The sequence below is a fragment of the Elaeis guineensis genome, chromosome 4 (genome assembly GCF_000442705.2).
Source record: "Elaeis guineensis isolate ETL-2024a chromosome 4, EG11, whole genome shotgun sequence".
Taxonomy (NCBI): domain Eukaryota; kingdom Viridiplantae; phylum Streptophyta; class Magnoliopsida; order Arecales; family Arecaceae; genus Elaeis; species Elaeis guineensis.
In genome coordinates, this window is record NC_025996.2 from 42,991,058 (window position 1) to 43,005,370 (window position 14,313).

The following is a 14,313-nucleotide window of genomic DNA, read 5'->3' on the forward strand; positions in this document are numbered from 1 at the left end:
ACATACTTACACACATATGCATATATATACATATATATACATACATACGTATACACACACACATATGCATGTATGTGTGTATGTATACACACACACACATATATGTATATATGCATATATGTATATAGACTACACACACATATGTATAGTCCATGTAACCTCTATAAATTCTGGACTATTCTATTTAATCTAGACAGTCTTGATTTATCTATTGGTAATTGGTTATATTCATAGCTAGTGTGATAATTTTTTTGAACTTCAAGAGAATTTTGGAAATTGCTTTTTCCTTAGCCCTAATGTCTTGTGGTGGGCTACGGTGTTAACGACTTTAGCCTTGATGACCTATGATCGATGGCAGCATCAATAGTAGAAGCTACTTCTCCCCTCTAGCCCCAATGCCTTATGCTGTGCAGCAGTGACAACAGCATTAGAGAAGGAGTGGAGGTGGTGAAGGAAAAGGGAGAGAGGAGGAATATGTATGTGTGTGTGTGTGTACACACACACATATATAGTCCTTTTAACCTCTATAAATTCCTGACTATTCTATTTAATCTGGACAGTTTTGATTTATCTGTCGGTAATTGGTATATGCATAGCTAATGTGATAATTTTTTGAACTTCAAGGAAATTTTAGAAGTCACTTTTCCCCTAGTCCTGGTGCCTTGTGGTGGGATATGGTGTTAATGACCTTTAGCCATGATGACCTATGATTATACATGGGCACTGGGCCGTGCCTGGCATGGCCCAGGCCCAGGCTCATTAGGCTAGGGTCCAAACAAGCCATGCCAGGCACGGCCCATGTAGTAAACAGATCGTGTCACACACGGCCTATTTACCCTAAACCCTGGCCTGGCACAGCCCTAAGCTCAGGTTTGGTGGGTCATGTCTGGCACGGCCCATGGCTCATAAGGCTCACGGGCTTGATGGGTGGCCCTTTTTTTTTTTTTTTTAAAATTAGTCCAAACGGATCATCTCAGGCAATCATCAATCTATTGACGGTTGTGCTCAGTTTGTAATTATATATGAATTATTCAATTATCAAAGTTATTTGACTTATTCATCACAAAGTTATCTACATCTTCTTCAATGAACTCATGTGTTGTGATGAAGTCCTTAAGATTATTTTAAATTGATAAAGGAGGATTTATCATTTACTCCTTAAACTTATTTACGACCAAATGATATGCTATTACCAGGATGATAGCTATATCAAGTGTAAATCATGGTGTATAGTATGAGTTGGTTGTTCTCTTAACTAAAGAATATGGAGATACTGATATGGCATACAGGTGAGATATAGGAGTACATCTCACTAAACGTGACCAACTGCAGAGCATTCTGCTATCAAGAGTAGCTCGCGAAGGATATGGGTATAAATATCCCTCCAATCTAAGATCATCACGGTGACTCGCAAGCAACTCACTGTGCTTTAGTACTGAACTATCTGAATTTTTAATTTAGTGATGAAAGATTTTTGGATATAGTTAAATACTTGTTAAGTCGGTGTGTGAGTCAAGATGAGATTGACTTCTCCAGATTACAGAAGTTAATACATTACTATATTTTAATTTAGTAAAATTTTGACTAGGATAATCTATGTGATGGATTTGAAAGGTTAAAATATAATATGATTGACTATTCAGGATTGATAATTAAACCCTAGATCTCCTTAAGCATTAGGGTCAAAGGGATAAATTATATGATAACCATATGCTAGTAGATTCTTGAATATTATTTTGTAATCATTCAACCTATTCGAACGTTAGGTCCTATTGCTAGATGGTTACATCAATTAGTTTAAAAATTTATTTCTGTGCTATCGGTTTAGGTTCGAACCTATGGGGTCATACTCAAAAAAAATTTCTGTCTGATCAAGTGGTTGATCGACGATTGAGAATTATTCAAAGGTATAATCATCAATACGATTGATGATTAACTTGATGCAAAAGTTGTAATGAATTAATTCGCTAATGATTAGTGAATTAAAGAAGGATTGATAAACAATTAGATTGCTAATTTAGCTCAATTTGATTGAGCAATATAAGTTGATTCAAGTTTAATTGAATTAGATTCAATTTAGTTTGATCCAATTAAGTTATGAGATGACTCAATTGCTAAGGGTGATTGATTTCTGATTTGATCAAGAATTGGTCTAGACTAAATTCTGATTTGATTAGGATTTAATCTAGTTGGTTTGATACCTAATTAGATTGGATCCAAATTATTTAATTAGGATCTAACCTAATTTGATTGGGATGGAGACCTAAGCATCCAAAGCAAGTTGGACTTCTCCCTCCCACCGACCACCCTTGTGCATGCCAATATTCCCATTGCAAATTCTGATTTGTGTGAGAAACTCCATGCCAAAAGAAAGCTCTCAACCCTTTTACACATCCTACTGGATAAGATTAGGATTGGTTCAAATTTTATTTGAATTTGAGTTCAAAGGATCTTTGATTTTGAATCAAACTAACCTATCTCCTATCCTTATCTATCCTTGCCACCAACTCTATAAAAAGGGCTGATTTTTGTGTGATAGAGATCAGGTCATTGAAAGATCATAGAGTGCATGAGTTAGGGTTTCATAAGGGGGTGTGAGGTATTGGGGTGGGAGCCCTAGTTAGCGTGTGAGATTAGAGGAGATTTTCCTCCCCTTGGGTGAGTGAAAACCTAGATATGATCTAAGATTTTGGATGAAGGAAAAATAAAAGAGAGAAGAGCATCTTTCTCCTTCCTTTTATCATTAGTTCCTCCTTATCCATCATCGCATTTCAGAGGAGTTCGTGAGATCCAAAGAAGGACATAAATCAGCCATCAAAAATCGTTGCGTGAGCTAGTACTCTCGGGGTGATCGATCAGTGCAGAACTTTGAGTAGACCAACTATAAAGATCGGACACCCTGTGCGGCTGTGAGCAACCAGTGAGACCTCAAGTCTTCGTGACACAGATGTGGTGATCTACTATCTGCACTAAGATATTGAGTTCTGAACTCAATATTTATATAGATATGATCTATATAATAGATGTGATCTATAGATGCATGTTTGATATGATCATACATATATACAGATTTAATTTTCAGATCTTATGCATGCATTATATCATATTATAGATCCTAAGATAGGATTTTTAGATATGATCTAAATTATGTTTATTAGATTCAATCATTTAATCTGATGTTTTTTGCTACTAAAATGTTTGAAATTACATGCTAGAACCCTTTCGATTTTCCAATAGTGGTATTAGAGCCTAGATTCATTATAACATGATCATATGTGCATGTTATATCTGATTTTTCTTAATTTAGATTAGATCTAAATTTTCTCATATGTGATATAATTAGATTAGATGCCTAATAGCTTAGTAATCGGATTGAACTTTCTTCGCCATCCGGTCATAAGAGAAAGTAGGGTTTAATGATCCTTTTCTCCCATTCCAGGGGGTCTCTTATGGTATGTTGGGGTGCGGTTTGTTCATGAAGATGAACTGTGAAAGAAAAAAAAATTATTTTTTCATAAAATTCTAGATCTTAAAATCCTAGATTTGTTGTATGTGATACAAAATAAAATTTGTATGAAAAGTAAAATCATCTAATCTTTTGATTAAAATTATTTTAATCATAAAAAATAAAATCATAAATCATAAAAAATGTAGATATGATCTAAAAGTTAGTTTATGATTGATTTTATTTTGAATTATACAGAATTTTTCAGATCTGAAACTCTTTGGCACGCTGACTAAGCGAACTCAGTTTTGAACTGAGCTGACTCAGTCCCCTGATTTAGTTGGCCCAGAGCTAACTGAGCCGATCCAATTATCTCAAACCAAATAGTAATAGTTACTATTCATTATCAGTTGATCGATCAAATAGCAGACTTAATCGATCTACTGAAGTGAGCCGGCTCAGTCTAGAGATGAGCCAACCTAGTTTCAGAACAAAAATTTTTGCCTAAATCGGTTGTAAATTATTTACAAAATTAAAAATTGAAATTGTTTCAAATCTAAACAGTAAACCCATGTTAATCATACGCTTAATTGGAAATTAAGGGTGAAATCAATTAGATCTAGAAGTATGAATTAAAGATCTAATAATATTCACATAAAATATGGGATTATGGGTTAGCTTGATCAAATCCTCTTAATTGGATTAGACTTAAGGTTAGAATTAAATAGACTAAATAGAAAAATTGGTTAAATCTAATCAAAAATTGAATTAGATTAAATCATAATTTTTTTAGAGCCAATACAATAATTATAGTTGGTTAAAGTCTATGTCTTTGATTAGATCAAGATGGACCTCGATCGTGGCTCAGTAGTCGAGCCCTAGTCTTTAGGCAAACTAAATTGAAACTGATGAACCAATTAGTATCTAAGATAAGTTTGACAGTTTTGATCGGTGGTTATTAATTGAGAGCTACTCACATAGATTGAGTCTTAATGATATATCCCTCCCACCGATCTCACTTATATGGCCAATGTGGTCAATCAATTTTTGATTCGATTACTTATTGATTCGTGCTAACCCATGCTGCATAGATCAATCAATATAACTGATTCAGGTACTTGGATTAGGTTCAATCTAGTCTTCTTTGATCTGACTTGATGAAGTCAGTGGGAGAACTATGATTAGCCGGTCAGTCTTTTCTTTCTCTTCAAATCATTTAATCAAATCTTTTAAAGTATTAGACCTCTAAAAATGAAATAGTTATAGTGATAACTAGATCACAGCCTCCCATTAAGTTGAGTGATAATAAGTCCATTAGCTTGATAATCATTGGAGGTCTAAAGATCTGGTGCTTATCTGCTATTGAATTATTGTTCATAATATGATGGCTTAGTTATATCTCTCTGATGGATGGTTAGGTTGGTCGATCAAAATCGGATTTGATCATTTGTTGGTTAGATGGACCGAGTATATTCATGTTAATAGTTGAACCTAATCAGACCTTTCAGTAGAAGCCAAAGCCTACAGATTAGGTTCTTGAAAAAAAATTAATTAATTTGAAGAAACAATTAGTTAAGAACCTACTAATAGATGTATATGGGTGGGCCGGTCAAAGTCGGGCTCGTGTGTAGTCTGTGCAGATTCTAGTATCTACTAAGAAATTAGTGTAATTCTTCGAATTGAAGGTAGAGGCTATCAATTTGTAAAAATAGTGGGAGAATCTTTAGACTAAAGTCCATATTTTTAAGCTTAATAATTCATATACTGATTAGATTTTTGATTTTTTTTTTATGCAGTTATGACCACCACCTTATCGCTCCAATCACTGTTGGACAATGACAAATTGATGAGATCTAATTTCGATGGCTGGTATTGAAAATTGAAGATAATCTTGGAGCACAAGTGGATCTTATACATGTTGACATATCCAATACTAGAGGAGCGGAACACATCGATATGGTACAAGATATTTATCAGAAGTGGATCAATAACCACACCATGATGTGTTGTATTATGCAGGCTACGATGAACGATGAGTTTAGTCGCAAGTTCGAGGATGCTTAGCCAGAAGAGATGTTGCAAGTGTTGAATGAACCCTTTAGTTCTCCCAATGATGTTGAGCGATACAAGACTAGTTGTGCCATCTTCAATTTGGATGAGGGAGAGGGCGTCGGTCACTAATCATATATTATACATGATCGAACAGATCAAGCACCTGAGCAAGCTTGACTTTTTCTTACACGAACAACTTGGAAAAGATGCGATTCTGAATTTTCTGTCAAAGTTCTATCTCTCCTTTCTCAGTCATTATAAAATGACGAAGCCTGTAGTTAATTATCATAATTTATTAAGATTACTGCAAACTTTTGAGAAAGATCACCAGCTCCATAAGGAAGTAGTGAATATAGTGGGAGGATCCTTGACGGGACATCATCCCTTTAAGAAAGGGAAAAAAAATAAAAATAAAAAGGTATAGTATGCTTAGGGTCAGACCAAGATGTCCAAATCCAATCAGAGTCTGGCATAGTACTTCTACTGTAAGAAGTAGAGTCATTGGAAGAGAAACTGTCCTTAATACATAGCTTCTCTTGATTCGAACAGGCCAAATAAGAAGAAGAAGTAAGCGGTTGCTGGGTAAGATAATTATATGATAATACCTTGCAACTTTTCTATTTGTGATACTATAACCTGAGTATTAGATACTGGTAGTCTTATTAATATTTACAATTCATTGCATAGGCTTCAGGTCTGTAGGAGATTTGAGGACGATGAAAAATTTCTGAATGTTGAAAATGGAAGATCAATTCTAGTTCTAGCTTTAGGAATTATCAAGTTTGTATTTAATTTTCGTATCATTATTTTTAGTGATTGTCACTTCTGTCTTTCATTTTTATTGAATATAATTTTTGTAGACCTTTTTGCCAAGAACAATTATGAAATTTTAATACAAAAAGTTCGTGTGATATTATTTTAAATGGTGTTACTGTGATCAATGGACAGTTGAATAATGATATTTATATTGTATCACGGTCGTGTAATATATACGTCAAATAAGTGCCCTAGGATAGATAATGTCTTTGATGCCTACCTTTAACATTGTAGGCTAGATCATATTAACAAGAATAAGATGAACAGGTGAATCCAAGAGAAAATCTTCGAAGTCAATGATTGTGAATCATTGTCCACCTGTGAGTCTTATCTTCTTAGGAAGATGACTAAGTCACCTTTTACTGAAAAAGGTGAACGAACCAGTGATGTTCTAGGTCTAATACATACTGATATATACGGACCTATAAATACTAGTGCTAGAGATGGATATTATTATTTCATTGCATTCATAAATGACTTATCTAGGTATGGGTATGTCTATTTGATGAAATACAAGTCTGAATCATTTGAAATATTCAAACAGTTTTGTAATGAGATAGAGAAATAAAGTGAGAAGAGTATTAAAATTCTTCGATCTGATCAAGGAGGTGAATATCTCTTTAGTGAGTTTCTGACATATCTTGGAGAAAATGAGATTCTCTCACAATGGACTCTCTAGGGATACCACAGCATAATGATATCTCAAAAAGGAAGAATCGAATCCTGCTGGATATGGTTTAGCCCATAATGGACTTTGCTGGCCTGTCGATCTTTTTTTGGGGATATTTACTTGAGTCAGCTTGCTATGTACTTAGTAGAGTTTCGAGTAAGTTTATAAGTAAAACTCCATATGAGATATGGATAGGACGTAAGTCAATTCTCTTATATCTTAGGGTTTAGAGGTGTCCGGCTTATATCAAGTATTTAATAACAGACAAACTCGGATCTAGGTCTGACAAATATTTTTTTATAGGATATCTGAAGAAAATTAAAAGGTATTACTTCTACCTAGCTGATGAACAAAAGATGTTCGTCGGTCTTAAGGCAATCTTTTTAGAAAACAAGTTCCTTAATGAAGGAACTAATGCCTCAAAGGTTGAACTTGATAAAGTTTAACAGAAGAACCAACATAATCCAGTGAACTTATAGAATCAAATTTAATTAGATCAAACTCGGAGCTCATTGTAGATGCACCATTAAGGAGATCCAATAGAGTACCGTATCAACCAGATAGATACTACGATTTTTTGATCTGAAATAGTGATCTTGTTGAACTCGATGAAAATAATGAGGATCCGATTATTTATATGAATGCAATATAGAGATCTGACTCCAATAAATGGCTTGAAGCTATGAAGTCCGAAATTGAGTCCATAAAGGTCAATGATGTGTGGACATTAGTTGACCCATCTAAAGGGATAAAATCCATAGGATGTAAGTGGATCTTCAAGAAAAAGAGGAATGCAGATAGGAAGGTGAAAACCTATAAAGTCCGTTTGGTTGTCAAGAGGTATCGTCAACATTATGGTATTGACTGTGATGAGATATTTTCTTCTGTGGTAATGTTCAAATTTATTCAGATTATACTTGTAACAGCAACACATCGGAACTATGAAATCTGACAAATAGATGTGAAAATTGCTTTCCTAAATGAAGAGCTGGAAGAAGAAGTGTGTATGATACAATCTAAAAATTTTATATCCACAGATAAGTCTGAGGTGTGCAAACTTTAAAGATCTATTTATGGATTGAAGTAGACATCCAAAAATTAAAACATGCATTTTGATAAGGTGATCAAAACATATGGCTTCATTAGGAACGGAGAAGAAATTTGCATTTACAAGTGGACAAATGATTCTATGATTGTATTTCTTATTTTATATGTGGATGATATTCTCTTAATCGAGAATGACATCCCCGCATTACAGGAAATAAAGGTTTGACTGTCGTCTCTGTTCTCCATGAAGAATTTGGGAGAAGCATGCTACACCCTAGGGATGAAGATCTATAGAGATAGATCGAAGAGGTTGCTTGGATTATCCTAATTTGCGTATATCGATACCATACTGAAACGGTTCAACATGGAGAATTTTAAAAAAGATTATCTTTCGATAAGCCATAGAATTTCTCTTTCGAAGAGTTGTCCGACAATCCCTGAAGAAAGAGAGTGTATGAGTAGAATTTCATATGCTTCAACGGTGGAATCCATTATGTATGTCATGATATGTACGAGATTGGTGTTGCCTACTTACTACAGATAGTGAGCTAGTATCAGTCTGATCCGAGAGAGAACCACTGGAAGGTTATGAAAATCATCCTTAAGTATTTGAGAAACACTAAGGACCAGTGCCTTGTCTATGGAGAATCTGACTTAAAACTTGTGGAGTTTATAGACTCTAACTTTTAGTCAGATCATGACGATAGCAAGAGCATGTTTAGATTTGTATTTATCCTGAACAGTGAAGCAGTCTGCTAGAAAAGTTCCAAGTAGCACACCATGGCTGATTCAGTTTGCGAGACGGAGTATATCACGTCATCCGATGCTGCAAAAGAAGCTATATGATTGCAAAAGTTTATCAACGAGCTCGGAGTGGCACCCTCCATCGATGGCCCGATCTTGCTATACTGCGACAGCACTGATGCTATTGCTCAAGCGAAGAAATCGAAGTCCCATCAACACACCAAGTACATACTGCACCGCTACCATCTAATTTAGAAGATCGTGGATCGAGGTGACATTGAGCTTCAGAAGATCGACGAAAAGGAGAACCTGACCAATCTATTCATTAAAGCCCTCAGTGTCAAAGAGTTCAATGATCATAATTGAAGATAGATATACGATACTGTACTGATTGGCTTGAGTCCAAGTAGAAGTTATTAAAAATTATGTTCCAAAGTCAATCGTCAGCCTGTTGATAGTTGTACTCATTTTGTAATTGTATATGAATTATTCAATAATAAAAATTATTTGACTTATTCATCATAAAGTTGTGTACATCTTCTTTAATGAACTCCTGTGTTGTGATAAAGTTCTTAGAACTATTTTAAATCAATAAAGAAGGATTTATCATTTAGTCCTTAAACTTGTTCGTGACCAAACGATATGCTATTACCAGGATGATAGCTATATCAAGTGTAGATCGTTGTGTGCCATATGAGTTGGTTATCTTTTTAATCAAGAAGTATAGAGATACTGATATAGCATACAGGTAAGATGTGAGAGTATATCTCACTGAACGTGACCAACTATGGAGCACTCTGCTGTCAAGAGTAGCTCATGAAGGGTATGAGTATAAGTGTCCCTCTGATCTGAGATCATCAGAATGACTTGCAAGCAACTTACTGTGCTTTGATGTCAGAATATCTGAATTTTTAATTCAGTGATGGAAGATTTCTGGACATACTCAAGTACTTGTTAAGTCAGTGTGTGAGTCAAGATGGGATTGATCTCTCTCAATTATAGGAGTTAATGCATCATTATATTTCAATTTAGTAAAATCTTGATCAGAGTAATCTATGTGATGGATTTAAAAGGTTGAAATACAATATGGTTGACTATCCTAGAGTTGATAGTTAAACTCTAGATCTCTTTGAGCATTAAGGTCAAAGGGATGAATTATACGATAAACATATACCAGTAGGTTCTTGAATGTTGCTTTACAATCATTCAGCCTATCTGGATGTTGGGTTTCATTGCTAGATGGTTACATCGATTAGTTCAAAAATTTATTTTGTGCTATCAGTTTAGATTCGAACCTATAGAATCACACTCAAAAGAAGTTTCTATTTGATCAAGTCGCTGATCGACGATTAAGAATCATTCAAAGGTGTAATCATCAATATGATTGATAGTTAACCTAATGCAAAAGTTGAAATGAATTAATTTGCTAGGAGTTAGTGAATTAAAGGAGGATTAATAAGCAATTAGATTACTGATTAAGCTCAACTTGATTGAGCAATATAATTTGGTTCAAGTCTAATTGAATTGAATTCAATTTGGTTTGACCTGATTAGGTTATGAGATGACCTAATTACTAAGGGTGATTGATTTCTGATTTGATCAGAAATTGAGCTTGATTAAATTTTGATTTGATTAGAATTTAATCTAGTTGGTTTGGTACCTAATTGGATTGGGTCCAAGTTATTTGATTAGGATCTAACCTAATTTGATTAGGATGGAGACCTAAGAATCCAAACCAAGTTGGACTTCTCCCTACCACCAACCACCCTTGCGCACACCAATATTCCCATCATAAATTTTGATTTCCATGAGAAACTCCATGCCAAAAGAAAGCTCTCGTCCCTTCTATATGCCCTACTGGATAAAATTAGGATTGGTTCAAATTTGATTTGAATTTGAGTTCAAAGGGTCTTTGATTTTGAATCAAACTAGCCCATCTCCTATCCTTACCTATCCTTGCCGCCAACTCTATAAAAGGAATTGATTTTTGTGCAACAAAGATCAGACCATTAAAAGATCAAAGAGTGCATGAGTTAGGGTTTCATTAGGGGGCATGAGGTATTGGGGTGGGAGCCCTAGTTGGCATGTGAGATTAAAGAAGATCTTCCTCCTCTTAGGTGAGTGAAAATCTAGATATGATCTAGGGTTTTGGGTGAAGGAAAAACAAAAGAGAGAAGAGAGTCTTCCTCCTTCCTTCCATCACCAATTCCTCCTTGTCCATCAGAAGATCATTGCACGAGCTAGCTCTCCTGGGGCGATCGATCAGTGCAAGACTTCGAGTAGACCAATTGTAGAGATCGGACACCCTGTGTGGCTGTGAGCAACCAGCGAGATCTCAAATTTTCATGATACTAATGCGGTGATCTGCTACCCTCGTCAGGGTATTGAGTTCTGAACTCGATATTTATATAGATATGATCTATATCGTAGATGTGATCTATGGATGCATGTTTGATATGATCACATATGTATGAGATTTAGTTTTTAAATCTTATACATGTATTATATCATGTTATAGATCTTAGGGTAGGATTTTTAGATATGATCTAAAGCATGTTTATTAGATTAAATCATTTAATCTGATATTTTCTGCTGCTAAAATTTTTGAAATTACATGCTAGAACTCTATCAGTTTTCCAACAGACCTATGATTATACATGGGCACACGGCCTGTTTACCTGAACCCTGGCCTGGCATGACCCTAAGCCTGGGGTCTGGTGGGCCATGCCTAGCACGGCCCATGGCCCATCAGGCCCACGGGCCTGATGGGCGGTCCTTTTTTTTTTCTTAAAAAAAAAATCAATCCAAACGGGCCATGCCAGGCACAGCCTGTTTAAACCCGTTATAGACCGTGCCAAGCACTGTCCGTTTAGCATCGTTATGGGCCGTTCCTAGCATGGCCCGTTTAATATCGTTATGGGCCAGGCCCGACCTCTAATGGCTAAATCTTTTTTTTTAGATTGATAATGACTATTTTTGGGCTTTTACCATTTTAATCTCCCCCAACAGTCATAAAACGGCTAATTTGAGGGGTATTTTGAAAAAAAATAAAAATATTGGATTCCTATAAATACCTCATCCTCTTCTATTTTCACCGTACCAAATCAACTCTCCTCTCCTTCTCTACTACTTCTTTTCTTCTTACAATATTTAGTAAGTGTTCAATATTTAGTAATTAGTAATTAGCAAGTGTTCAAGTACTATACAAAAGAAGAATTAGTTCATTTATTGGAATCTTAGAGGTCCTTGTTGAGGTCCTAAAGAGGAGTGAGGAGTACAAGAGGAAGCTCATAAGTTTAAGCCTACAGCCTACCTCTACTCAATTTTTTTGTTTGGTATATTTTTTTATTTGTATAACTCATATTTAGATATGGCATCTTTTGATGATATCTTAGTTGTGCCGATGTCCACAGTACATCAGATTCTGCATTTAGTATAGGTCAACAAGTTCTGGATGAAAAGAGGAGTACGATGACTGGTGAGACAGTTGATATACTACTTTGTTTCAAAGATTGGTTGAATGTCGAGACAATACTTCAAGATAAAGATGGACATAATACAACATTCGATGACGACACAAACACTACTGATGATCAGTAAGATTTTTAATTATTAATTTTTTATATTTATAATTTTTTAGATTTATTTTTTAATTATTAAGATGAGTCACCTCAATTTTTTCTCTCTTTCTCATTGTATTCGAAGGTCAAGCCTAACCCCCCTCCATCTCTTATACTATTTTGATTGTAATTAATAAATCGATAGAGGTTCACGTCAAACTTCCCACCATTATAAAGTGATTTTTTTATTTTTATAAAAAAAATTCCACATCTATTTTTAATTTTACTTCTTAACTCTTTTTATAATTTATAAAAAAATTTATATTTTTAAATTCAAAAAAAAGGGTCAGACCAGCATATGGGCCATGTTGGGCTATGCCGTGCCTGACCCGCAGGCCGTATCAGCGTAGGCCCTTATGGGCCATGCTGGGCCTGAGTCGCGGGTCGCAAACCCTCAGCCTAGCCTGGTCCCTTTCTAATGATACGACCTGTTTCATGCTGGGCTAAGCCGTATAATGAGCGATCCAGCCCATTGCCCATGTCTACCTATGATGGATGGTAGCGTCAATGTTAGAAGCTACTTCTCCCCTTTAGCCCCAATGCCGTTTGGTGAGTGGTGGCAACAACAGCATTGGAGAGGGAGCGGAGGTGGTGAAGGAGGAGAAAGAGAGGAGGAGGCTCATCTTGGGAAGGAGAGTAACCAAGAGCAATGCCAACTCAGCTACCATTAGGTTGGTGAAACTGTTAGATCCTACTACTACTCTTCTCTTGCACTACTGCCACCACCCATCATAGTCATCATGGTGGCTGCGGTGGTTGCGCTCCTCTTCCTCAGTGACACTGTTATTATATTGGTCCTATATTGCTGTATCGCCTATAGTAGCACCAGCTCCATGGTCCCTATCGATATCAAGCCCCCTCCACCAATTTTGCTACCACCATTGTCTCCTTATTTCCCTCTCATAAGCTCGATTGGTGGGGAGGAGGCGATTGGTCTCCAACTTCTATAGTGCCCTCCTCTTCGGCCTCCAACGAGCTTGTCTTTAGGGGGAGTGTAAATTTTAGAACAAGCTCACCCTTGCCTCCATTCATGCCACTTGCTCTCCCACTAGGTTGTTAATCCAACATCGTCCCCGAGGCCATCCTCACCCTTACCCCCCACTTGCTCTCCCCCGCCACCTCCACCTCCACCAACTCCACTCCCTCCTCCTCTCTCTCTAAAGCCGCCACCACCTACACCTCCAGGGAAGAAAAGGTTTTAAGAAAAATAAATAATCATAAAATAAAAATGGCAACTAGTTCTTATCAACCAAAAGAGAAGTATCCTAACTATCATTATCTCATGAATGATTAGAATCTTTTCTATCTTTTTATAAAAAATAATAAAACACTACTCTGGCACAACCCATGTTCTTATCATCATCATGTCAAATGATACCCGAGTTTTGAATGACTAATTTAATGAAAAATCTAACAAAATGGTGTGAGCTGGTCTTCATATTGTTTGTTGATTAAAATGTGAGTAAGTTAACATAAATTTTACAATGTATTCTTCTTGTACATCAATTGTTATTTCTCAAAAAAATCCAGCTATGTATCTTCGCTTGAGAGTAAAGATGGCAACAAGTTGGGTATAAATTGGGTCGGCCAATATCTCTCCATAATTAAAAAGCCCACATCCATACCCATGCTATGTCACCTCTAGTTGGATCAGGTAAAGTAGATGGTGTGGGTTGGATTGAGTAGATAAAATAGAATGGTTGGAGTCCGATAAAAAACTCATCGTGCAAATATTCTCAAATAATTGTAACTTTAGACTTGGAGAAAATGGTACTTCACCTCTTCATCGTATGCCCATTCGCAAGGAGCCTGCTAATTGCCTTCAAAGCCTAGCTTAACATTAGAGGCTAGCCTTCTTATTTCAGTGATTATTGGATCACTTGGAGAAGAAGAAAATTCTCAACCTCAATAAGAAGAAT